Source organism: Dipodomys ordii, unplaced genomic scaffold (assembly GCF_000151885.1).
Source record: "Dipodomys ordii isolate 6190 unplaced genomic scaffold, Dord_2.0 Scaffold80, whole genome shotgun sequence".
NCBI classification, from domain to species: Eukaryota; Metazoa; Chordata; class Mammalia; order Rodentia; family Heteromyidae; genus Dipodomys; species Dipodomys ordii.
Genome location: NW_012267296.1, coordinates 4247190 through 4260161, shown reverse-complemented (window position 1 = coordinate 4260161; position 12972 = coordinate 4247190).

The following is a 12972-nucleotide window of genomic DNA, read 5'->3' as shown; positions in this document are numbered from 1 at the left end:
TAAGTATATAGTGAAGGAAAATAATTTTGTTCTTGGTCAAGAATAGGAGGAATGAGAGACAAACTCATTAATCAACTCCTCAATGTTTGGGAATTGAGATGTTGCAGATATACAGTAAAAGAAATGAGAGGGATGTGGCTTTTACATAATAGACAATACAATATGTGAAAGAAAAAGGGAATCACAGAAAAAGGAGAACAATGGATGAACCACAGCAACCTTGATAATCATTTGACACTGAGTTGGATATGAACATTACAACTTGGGGGGGGGGGAAGATGGGGTAAATGAGAGATAAAGAAGGATGGGGCAACAATTATTACAAACAAATATACTGGAGTTGGGAATGTGGCTTGGTGGTAGAGTGCTAGCCTTGAGAAAACAAAGCTCAGGGACAGTGCCCAGGCCCTGAGTTTAAGTCCCAAGAGTGGTAAAAAAAAAAAAAAAGCAAATGTACTTATTGCTTCACCTAAGTAGCTATAACCCCCCAGATCATCAACTTTTCAATAATGAATAAATGAATAAATAAATACATAAATAAATAATAAAAAGAAAGAAATGAGAGGGATGGATAGATAAATAAATGGAAGGAATAGGTCCCTATATTCTGGAAATGAGAGGAAAATTTCAGCAATTTAGGAGCTCATCTTTTTGCAGCTTTTTTCCAGTTGTACTATTGTTATTCACCAATGTAGTGGCACTTGCAGGGCTATCATCAAGCAGTCCTGTGTCCTTTCTCTTCTCCAGGAAATGAAATATAATGAGGCAGGGAAAGTGCAAAAAGATTCAAAGTTAATTTAAAAGTGAGTATAATGTGCCAGGTAAGATGTAGATTGCCACTTAGCTATTGATAGGTTTGTATAAACCACCAAACAATATTCCAGATTGGGAGGGTTGCCTCATGCTACATGAGATCTTGCCCTTCTGCTTCCTGGACAGGGAAGAAGAGGGTGGAGGAGAGAGTAAAGGCTTCTCAGGACAGAGGTCCAAAAATTGATGGCCTGGTAGGCTTGTGAGTACCATTTTCATATCCTTTTTGGGGAACTCTGCATGTTCTTTGGCCAATGTTCCCCTCATCTCAAAGGGAGGGTGGCTGTTTCTGTTGTAGTTATGCTCCATGGTGGGTGTTGCTTCTGTCAGTGCTTATCTCATCTTCCCAAAGACCCCAGGAAGAGGAGGGGACTTTATCTCCTCTAAATTGTTATCTCCTCTTATCTAGCCCATCTTTTCCCTTTTTGCAGAAAGTATTTGACATTTAACATGCAGATAAGACTAGAAGGAAGTTAGAGAGTACTTGGGGTAGCTTTTTCAAGGCTCTTAGATCCAGCCAGTTTTGGCTGTGTCCTCATAGATAAACAATATTAGTGGTAGGGGAAAATTCTTGCTATTGTTTTATCATATTTAAAATGTGCTATGTGATTTTTTTGTTTCTCTTGTATGTTCTTCCTCCATGGTATACTCCCTGTTTTCACTGTATTTGATTCCGGTATTCTGCATCTTGTATATACATTTTGTACTTTGGGGAGGGGAAGGGATATAGTGGAATGCTTAAATGGGGATGCAGGTTGACTCATTGTGACGATGAGATGTACAGGACTCCATGTTGAATACAAACTTTACAATGTTGGGGGGGGAGTTGGGGAGGTGGGGAGGGAAGGGATGGTAGGGGAAAAACAAAGGAGGAGGTAACAATGCTCGATAGGAAATGTATTCATTACCCTACTCATGTAACTGCAACCCCTCTGTACAGTGTTTTTACAATTAAAATATATTAAAAATTTTAAAGGCGAAATTCAACCAAATAAACACCAATAAGCAAGTACTGAAAGGGGCTGAGTCGAGTCAATAAGAAAAGTGTAAATGAATAAAGAGGAGAAGAGGGGAGAATTCAGACAAGAATCCAATGTACATCCTACAATATTAAGGAAAGTGAGAGAAAGGGTGTGTAGGGGAAAGTTAGGAGAGAATGTTGAAAAGGTATCATTGATCAAGACATATTGTACTCATTAATTACATTGTTAAATGGCAACTGCCTTGTACAACTACTTAAAGATAATAAAAAATTTAAATGGCACAAATTCATTGTACAGAGAAAACCTTGAGTAAACTCAAAAATAAAGGTATGCTAAGTAAAGCCAGGCAGGACAGTTCATGAGACTCCATTATACAATTAACTACAAAAAAGTAGAAGTGTACTGGTGGCTCAAATGTTAGAGCATTAACCTTGAGCAAATAATCTCAGGAACAGTGCCAAAATCCTGAGTTCAAGCTCCAAGACTGGCACTATATATATATATGTATATATATATATATACATATATATATATATGTATGTGTGTGTGTATAGATAGATAGATAGATAAATAGATAGATATATGATGAGTTTATTAGAGAATACTTACTGAGCATCTCTACTTACATAAAACTCTGCAATGGACAAAACTAATGTGTTGAGGGAAAAAAAGTATCACTGTTCATTTACATCTGGATTGAGAACTGTTCGCAAAGGTGCAGGAAGGTTTGGGGGTTTTATGCATAGAACTCAGCACCCTACTATCATACATCTCCAGTCCAACTTAAGTTTTCTTAAGAAACAGAAATTGTCTACATAATAATTGTGATGGTTTCATATGTATACATTACAGTAAAAAGTTATTAATCTCTTTTTGAAATGGACATTGATTATGCCTGGTTGAAACTGATAAAAGTGTCTGCAAATAAAATAACTTTACAATGGTGGGATAAAAGTTAAGCTAATTCAGCAGTGATACTTACTAGACACTATGTAGAAAATGAACTATATAACTTGTGGTGGACCGTGTTTGTGAGGGAAAAAACTTGGAGAAATGAGGGAAGAGGTGACACTGTTCAAAAAGAAATGTACTCATTACCTGACCTTTGTAACTGTAACTCCTCTGTTCATCACCTTTATAATAAAAATAAATATATATAATAAAATAGCATTACATGTTTTAAATGATTGTATAAATCCATGTGTGTGTGTGTGTGTGTGTGTGTGAATGAGGGAAGGAATTGATTATTAAAGAGAATATATTATTCAACAATAAAGAAACTTTGCTTAATGCATAATGATAATATATTTTGAACTGAAGTATTAGATCAACTCTCCATATCTTCATTCCAAAAGAATGGAAGGAATCATCCACCTATTATATTCATCTGTTTTATTTATTGATATTTTGACATTGCACCACTAGTGGCTTTTTCAGTTTATGTGGAATTAGGAATCAAATCCAGGGCTTCATGCAAGCTAGGCAAGCACTCTACCACTAAGCCACTTATCCAGCTCACTCACAAACTCTTAAGATAACAAAAGGTCTATGATTGGCTGACTAATCAATCCAGAGCTTGATCTAATCAATCTATCTCTTATTTTTAAAAACACAGTATTTCTTTTCCTTAATCATCCAAGAGCTAAGTACCAGGCAAATAGAGACAACTTTCTCTAATACAAAGTCCTTTGAAATTATTTTCAGGAATTGATATCTATGCAAATATTTACTTTTAAGCTGGGTCCAGTGCCTCATATCTGCAATCCTAGCTACTCAGGAGGCTGAGATCTAAGGATTGTGGTTCAAATCCAGCATGTGCAGGAAAGTCTCTGACTCTTATCTCCAAATAAAGACCAGAGAACCAGAAATGGTACCATGGCTTAAAGTGATAAAGTGCCAGCCTTGAGCAGAAGAGCTCAGGGACAGGGCCCAGGTCCTGAGTTCAAGCCCTAGGACCACCACCACCAGCAACAATATTTTTAAATGATTGTAACTACTTACTTATTACATACTTTCCATATAATATCTGTTTTCCATTTTACCCTTAACTTTATATAGGCAGGAATCTTCACCATACACCATATGGTTTAGTTAATTAACACTCACTGTTTAAGTGTTTTGTAATTATTTTACAAGATGGCCAGTAGTCATGTGTGGTAATTAAGTAGTCCCACACCAAGAACAAGGTGAAGTTTTAAGCTGATGCTCTTAATGAGAATTCTGAGTTGTCTGCTAAGGAAATTATAGACACACCCAAAAGTGTGCTTTATTAATATTATTTTGTTTTATCACTGCAAATGAAACAATATTAATCACTTCTATTTCATGTGCTGTAAAACAGAACTATAAATGGTCTATAGTCAAGTCAGTTGACATTTTTAACTGCTTTACAGTGGTAATGGTTTTCAGAATACCTCATATGATTCTTAATAAGTCAGTAATATAACGGGTATAAGGAAACTGCAATATTTTCTGTTTTAAAAAATTAGGCTTTTTTGCATCTAATTCTCTTCTTTAGAAAGTATATTTGTACACAAAATCTGTATTGGACTTGAGATTTTGAAGGAGAGAGAAGTGCTGTATTAAAATGAAAATGATTATATATTATCAGGGCAAAATTTTGTTAATTTGTGTATTTATATTTCCTACATCCACAAATACATACATATGTACCCACAAGTGACTTAGTTGAAAAATAAATTTAAAATCATTTTGTGTCTAATCTTTTTCCAAGTAGCTTATTAAACTACGCATTAGCAATAGAAAAGCCAATTCTACTTAATATAACTGTAATTGAAAGTTAATTGATTAATTAATTCATTTTTCTACAGTTTCACTAAAATAAGTTTGAAATCATTCTATTAAAATATGTCTTAGCTAAATGTGTTGGTAGACATCTGCAATTTCAGTACTTGAGAGGCAAGGCAGAAAGATCAGAAGTTCCCAGACAGCATAAGCTATACTGCAAGTCAGGGCTAGCTTGAGCTACATAGTTATACTGCATGTTAAAACACCAAAGCAAACAAACAAACAAATTCCAATTTAGATGAGTGCACATTTTGAAACTATTTTGCTGTCCAAAATTGATTCTACACATGGAGACATATATTGGAGTTTCTTTTTATTTTTAAATTTTATTATTTTAAAAATTGTGATCTTTAAGGTGATATACAGAGGGGTTATGGTTTCATAAATCAGGTAATGAGTACGTTTACTTTTGGTCAATGCTACTCCTTCCCTCAGTCTCTACCAGTTTTTCCCGCCCATCTCCACCCACAAATTGTATCGTTCATTTTCCACAAAGTGTCTAGTGAGTACCACGGCTGCCTTTGTTAATCTTGTTCATGCATTTGGAGTCTCTCTTTAAATAGAAAAACACAAACAATGAAAATAATGTTTTAATTTATTCCTGTGAAACATTTAAATAATGAAAATAACCTGAGCAATAATATAATCTTCAATTTTCTCAGTTTCCCAAGATAATCATTAATTTTGCATTATTATTAAAAAGATAAGCTCCTTTTCTCTGAGAACTTCTGTTCTTCAGTAGTTCTGCATAAAAAATCAAAAGTTAAACACTACAAATATTATTGTAATTTATCTTCTCAATATAACTAGGTATGGGTTTTACAAAATACTTTAGAGATACTACATACTACATACTAGCTTCTGCTCAGAAGATGATTGCATGAGGCTATATATTTCTTAGTGTTTGTATGATTCTATTTCATAAGAGACCAACATATAATATTTTTCTGAACTTAAGCCCTGGGTATGAGGTTTGAAGAGTTTCATAAAGCAATTTTAATCATGTGCTAAAATGAGCATGTAGTGAACCTGAGGATTTGTTTAGGTCCTTTAATGAATTCATGTTCTTCATAAATATTATGATACTCTGTAAATTACATGTACCACAACTCTTAAATTTATCTTCCACCAATCCCTACACAATCCCCTCATGCATGTTATTTTTGAGAGGTTGTTTTCTAATTCAGTTCCTTTTATATAGTTAGGTGGTACCTAAATAATAATTGATTTTATGAAACAATAATAAAAAATGTACCTGCACTTCAATTTTGATGAACAGGACTTTCTTAGCCTATAACTGCACATACTCTTTTTGCTCCCAATGAGTTAAAATATTGATGCCATTTTCAAAAAGATTGTTTTCTTGACACAGAGTCATTATTTTGGTCAGGATAGCCTGGGACTCCCGGACAGAAGGGAACCTCTGCCAAGTAGCTGGGACTATAGTCATTCCCCACCATGCCTATCTTCAAAAAGATTTTGAAAAAAAATCTAATTGATAATTCTCAGTGTAGTTCTAGTAGAATGCATATTTTACCAAGAAAAAAGCAGTATCAGCATCATGTTAATTGACTGGTCACAGTTATTTCTCATGAGTTTCAACAAGATGTTATCCTCATGTGAATAATTTGTTGGATAATTTTTCCACAAAGTTGCACGCAAAACTATATATTATTAATTAATAACTACAATTTAGAATATACTAGTTTTGTATAATTTTATATTCCTGAAGATTAAAAAAAGCAACAGCAGATGCTTCAATATTATCACTACCATTATGGTTATTGATTTTCCCGATATACTGCCTGTGAAGCTTCTGGGCAAAAGAACAGAACAAGCAGAAAAATGAACTTATCAATACCAGGTGCTTAGTGCTTAAAATTGACCCATAACCAACCGTGTCTGATCCACAACATTGGTTAAGCAGATGTGCTAATGAACAGCCAGCTTGAATTTAACATCTTGAAAGGAAATCTAAACTGATGAAAATTCTTCCAATAGGAAAGAAAATGAAGATCTTTATCTGCACTCTTCACCAAAAACACAGTTTGTATTCTCAAGAAATAAGACTGATGCTTCCCAGAACCAGATGCCATATATGTCTCAAAGTGGGTAGTAGGAATAGAGTATATATCACATATTGCATTGTCTCACAGAAACAGAAGAACAGTGGATGAACCACAGCAACACTGATACTCTCTTGGCTCTATGTTGGATATGAACATTACAACTTGAGGGGAGTGTTAAGGAGGGGTAAGTTGGAGATAAAGAAGGATGGGGTAACAATGGTGAGAAACAAATGTTCTTATTGCCTTACCAATGTAACTGTAACCTCCAGCTCATCACCTTTTCAATTAAAAAATTTTAAAAAACCCATCAGCCTGTTTACATGGGCCAAAATGAAGGTCAGAAAAAAAACTCATAGAAAATTACAGTAGAGAATGGAGCCATATTATGCCCTTAAATCTTGTCCTTAATTAAAGCTTAATTAAAATATCATAACATTGGAATGTTTTCTGTATACTGAACAATGTGTTTAGCTAGTATGATTTAATGTAATTCTCACAGTAGTAAGAAACAAATAATTCCCCTAGGCTGTACAGTTCATATAGGAAGCATGACATTCCTGAGTCTGACTGGCTTCCATGCTTATTTTTAACAAGAATGTCAGGGAGATAATTTTGGCGGAAACTCTCTATTCAACAAACTTAATTAATCAAATTATTTTTTACACTTAGTAGATGTATTTGACATTTCCTTTAGCTTTATTTTATGAAGTTGAGACAAACAAAAGCTGAATCACCATACTGTAGCTTTGTATGCACTATGAGGAAGATAAAATTATTTAAAAAATAATTCTTTAAGTAAGCTCAATTACTTTATTTAATTCTTGAAAGTTTACATACATGGTAAACTTGCCATAACTACCATGCTCTGTGATAAACAATATGGAAATACTTTTTTTTTCTTTTAACCTGATACTGGGGTATGAACTCAGGCAAGGGCTTGTACTCTTTCTCAGCTCAACTAGCTCACATCTGACATTCTACCACTCAAGCCATGTCTCCAGTATTTTTTCTGGTTAATTGGTGATGGGGTCTCATGGACTTCTCTATCTGGGCTGGCTTTGAACCATATCCTCCAGTTGCCAGTAACTTGAGTAGCTATAATTAAATGTGTGAGCCACCAGAACCTGGCTTCTCTATTTTTATTTCTATTAATCATTAATATTTTATGAAACTTTCTGGTTATATGAAGACATCTAGATTTTACATGTGTTTAATCACACAAATTGTGTAACATTTTTATGCTGCTTTTTGGTCTACCAATAATTCCTTATCATATTAAATTGTATTAATTCCAAGTGAATTACAGAAATGCATTATTGTCTGAAAAACCTCATTTAGTTTTTGTCAATGGAAGAACTTGAACTCAGGGCCTAGACATTGTCTCTGAGCTCATTTGCTCAAGGCTATCTCTCTACCACTTTCAGCCACAGTGCTACTTCAAGTTTTTGAGTGCTTAATTAGAGAAAAGAGTTTCACGAGGATATTACTGCCTGAGATGGTTTTGAATGCTCATCCTCTGATCTTAGCCTTATGAGTAGCTAGAATTATAGGTATAAGTCACTGATGTCCTGCCTGAAATATCTTTTTAGCATAAAACAATCTTTTGTATTTAGGTATTATTAAATAAGTTGGATATAATTTCAATAATACATTTCATTTTGCTACATAATAGACTTAGTTGTTTTTTACTAAGATTTTTGTTATCATGCCTTAGATGTACAAGGTGTGTTTCATTGTGGAATTTCCATATATGCATTTAAAGTACCTTGATCAAAGCCACCAATAAATATCTCTTATCTTACCTGCCCTCTTCATAAAGCATTTCAACTGACAACAGCTGGGCTCTGGTGGTTCACACCTGCAATCCTGGCTACACAGGAGGCTGAGATCTGAGAATTGTGGTTCAAAGCCAGCCTGGGCAGGAAACTCTGTGAACCTCTTATCTCCAATAAACCACCAGAAAACCAAAATGGTGCTGTGGCTCAAGTGGTAGAGTACACTCCTTGAACTGAAGAGCTCAGGGTCAGCGCCCAGGACCAGAGTTCAAACCCCATAACAAACAAAAATACCAACAGATTTCATTTTTTTATTCTCTCTCTCTCTCTCTTTTTGGTAGTGCTAGGGTTTGAATTAAGGGACTCACATTTGGTCTGCTTATGCTCTACTATTTAAGCCACACTTCCAACTATGGTTTTTGCTGGCTGTTTTAGAGATGGAATCTCTCAGACTGTCCTTAAAAATTAACCTTGAACTATGATCCACCAGATCGTAGACTCCTGAATAGTAAGAATTACAGATGCTAGCCTAGCACCTAGCTTCTATTGTTTTATTTTATTTTATTTTATTAAATCTGAATTTTTTATTGTGAAAATACCATACAGAGGGGTTACAATTACATGAGCAAGGTAATGAGTACATTTCTCATCAAGAATTGTTGCCTCCTCCTTTTTTTCCCCTTCCCATCCCTTCACATCCCCCCTGCCTCCCTGCGCCAAAGTTGTAAAATTCGTTTTTCGACATAATGTCTTGTACATCTCATTCTTGCAATGGGTCCACCTGTATCCCTATTTAAACAATTTGTTGTTTTCCTTCCCCTCCACAAATTATACCAACATCAAATATAGTGAAAACAGGGGTTATACAGTGGGGGAGGGACATACAAAACAACAAAGAAATCATCTTATAAATATGTTAGAAACAATTGCAAGAAAGAAAAACCATTTGAGACCTTATCTTGGGGTTCATTTCACATACTATTAACTTATCTGACCATTTCTGATTGTCTCTGACATATACTAGTTACGTGTATAAAGTACTTCCACATTGTTGACACTCATTCATTTTCTTTTCATTCTCTCATTTCTCACAGCTATTTGTCTCCCAATAGAGCCTATTCAGTTTCTGACTTTCATTTTTCTTAAGAATGCCACAGGGATTCACTATGGCATTTTGCATGTGCATTACTATATTTTAATGAGATTGAATTCTCTGTTGATTTGTCTTTCTTTATCTCCCTACCTATTGTTCGATATATTTCACTGAAGTTGTTTCCACTATTTTTATAATAGGTATAATTTTGATATTAGCCTCCATAGTTCTTTTTTCTGTCATCTTCCCCCTTGACCTCTCAAACAGTACTATAGTTACAATCATGTTCTGTGTATATATATATATGATATGCGTGTGCATATATATGTCTGTGCATATGTATATGACTGTGGATATGTGTATCTTTAGAATCTAGATTCCACAAATGAGTAAAAATCTGTACAATTTGGCTTCCAAAAATTAGTTTCTCTCAAAACTTAGTATATATATATATATATATATATATATATATACATAAATATATATGTATGTGTGTGTATGTTTGTGTGAATATGCTTTGTGTGTATGTTTGTGTATCTTTAGGGTCTAGATTCCACAAATGAGCAAAAATCTGTACCATTTGGCTTTCACAACTTAGTTTCTCTCAGCATAATGTACTCCAATTCTATTCATTTCCTTCATATGAAATAATTTAATTTTTATAATATTACATTGTATGTATGTACCATGTTTTTTTCTATATAACTTCATCAGTTTGGAGTCAGTTATGCTGATTTCACTTCTCAGAATAAATAGTTGTTTTAATTATTGAGTGTGTGAAGAGAGGATGCATGAATAAATAATTCAATTCAGAAAGACATGTATGACTATTACATAAACATCAAATATTATGTTAGTCATTTTCATGAACTATTATGAGTACATTATGCTTATTTCATATGTTCACAAATAAAATAAAATTAAAAAAAAGAGTCAAGAGTTTAATAAGGAATATTCCATTAGCTAGGCACTGGTGGTTCAACTCTACAATCCTATCTGAGAGACCAAGATCACTGAAATAATCATGGTTTCAGAGCAGTCATTTCAGAAAATATGATAGACTCCTTCTCAACTCATAGCTGAGCACAGTGGCATGCACTTGCCATCATAAGCTACACTGATGGCTAGGGTCAGAGGACTAAAGTTCCAGGCTAGCCCCAGCAGAAATGTCTGCAAAACTCTTACCTCCATGGGAGGAAGTTGGACACAGGTATGCACTGTGATCCTGTTGACTACAAGAAGTTTAAAACTTGGCAGATTGTGGCTCAGGTGCACAAAAATGTGAGCTTGTGGGTTCACACCCCACTATTGCCAAAGAATTAGACAGAGAGAGAGGGAAGGAAGCAAGGAAGGAAGGAAGGAAAGAAGGAAGAAAGGAAGGAAGGAAGGAAGGAAAGAAGGGAGGGAGGGAGGAAGGGAGAGAGGGAGGGAAGGAGGGAGGAAAGGAAGAATGTATGTGAGAGAGATAGAGAAGAAAGAAAGGGAGGTGAGAAAGAAAAGACCCACCATATTCTTTTCTTCACCCAAGACTTGCCAGAGGAAATGAACTGTATTGAAAATTCCTCAGTACCCATAGTGTAGCTATGCTCTAGGACTTTCATGTTGGTGCTACAATAATTTAGTAGATTATGAAAATCCCTTCAACAAATAAACCACAATAAACACTGCATTTCTGTATTTCTGTTTTTTATGGTTAAGATGTTATACCCAGGAGTTAGTTACATGATTAAGGCAATGAGTACATTTTTGTAGATCATTGTTACTCCTTCCTTTCCTTGTTGTTGTCCCATTATCCCTTCCCTCCCCCAGTTCCCACATGTCTATCCCCCCTCCCCCCTCGCCGCCCAAAGTTGTAAAGTTCAATTCCAATATACTGTCCAATAGGTATCTTTGTTGCAATGGTTCATCCTGTGTCCTTGTTTCAGCATTTTGTTAATCCCCTTCCTCTCCCCAGATTAGACATATGTATATACAAGATGCAGGATATAAAAATCGAGTACAATGACAACAGGGGGTGTGCCGTAGGGGAAATAACATACAAAGGCAAAAACAACAACAAAAAATAATCAAATCAAATGGTACATTTAAAACAGTAACAATAAAGACAGACCTCTTGTGTCCATATCTTGGGGTTCATTTCACTTAGCATCAACTTATATGATCATTTGTACATGGTTTTTGAGCTTTTCAGCTCATCTGATAAGATTATCTTATATGAATGTTAATTATGACTAATAAGTGAAACCATGGGACCTAAATTTCTTTGTGACTGGGTAACTTCACTTAACATGATATTTTCCAAGTCTTTCCATTTCCTAAAAAATTGGGCGGTGTTGCTCTTTCTGATGGAAGCATAAAATTCCATTGTATATAAGTACCATATTTTCTTGATCCACTCATCCAGAGGGGCTTCTGGGTTGGTTCCATATCCATATCCATATCTTGCTGCAATAAACATAGTTGTGCTTGTAGCTTTAATATGGTCTTGTTTGATATACTTTGGGTAAATGCCCAGAAGTGGGATTGCTGGGTCATAGGGCATCTCTATGTGCAGTCTTTTGAGGAGCCACCATACTGCTTTCCAGAATGGCTGAACAAGTTTTCACTCCCACAAATAATACAGTAGGGTTCCCTTTTGGCCACAGTCCCTCCAGCGTCTGTTGTTACTAGATTTCTTGATAATAGCCATTCTAACTGGGGTACGGTGGAATCTCAATGTTGCTTTGATTTGCATTTCTTTGATGGCCAGAGAAGTTAAGTATTTCTTCATGTGTCTATCGGCCATTCTTGTTTCCTCTTCAGAGAAGTTTCTCTGTAAGTCTTTAGCCCACTTATTAATGGGCCGGTTGTTTATTTGTTTTTGGGTGACTTAATTTTTTGAGTCCTAAAAATATGTTAGATATGAGGCCCTAGTCTATTGTATGCCTAGTGAAGATCTTCTCCCAGATCTTGGGCTTTCTATTGATCTTCATAGCTATGTCCTTTGCCATGCAAAAGCTCTGGAGTTTCATGCAATCCATTTGTCCAACCTTTCTTTGATTTGTTGAGTTTCTGGTTCTCTATTAAGAAAATTTTGGCTTGTGCCAAGGAGCCTTAGAGTTTCTCCTATTCCTTCCTGTAATATTTTCAGAGTGTCTGTTTTACTTCAAGGTCTTTGATACATTTGGAGTTGATTCTGGTGTAGGGTGATACATATAGATCTAGCTTTGGTTTTCTATAAGTGTTTAACCAATTTTGCCAGCACCATTTACTAAAGAGACTGTCTTTCTTCCATTCTATTTTTTGACACCCTAATCGAGGATTAGGTGGCTACAGGTCTGTAGGTTAATTTCTGGGTCTTCAGTTCTATTCCATTGGTCTTGTATTTTGAACTTATGTTAGAGAATAGTGGCAACAATGCTTTGCTTCCAAAGAATGTTGTGTCTTAGACATTA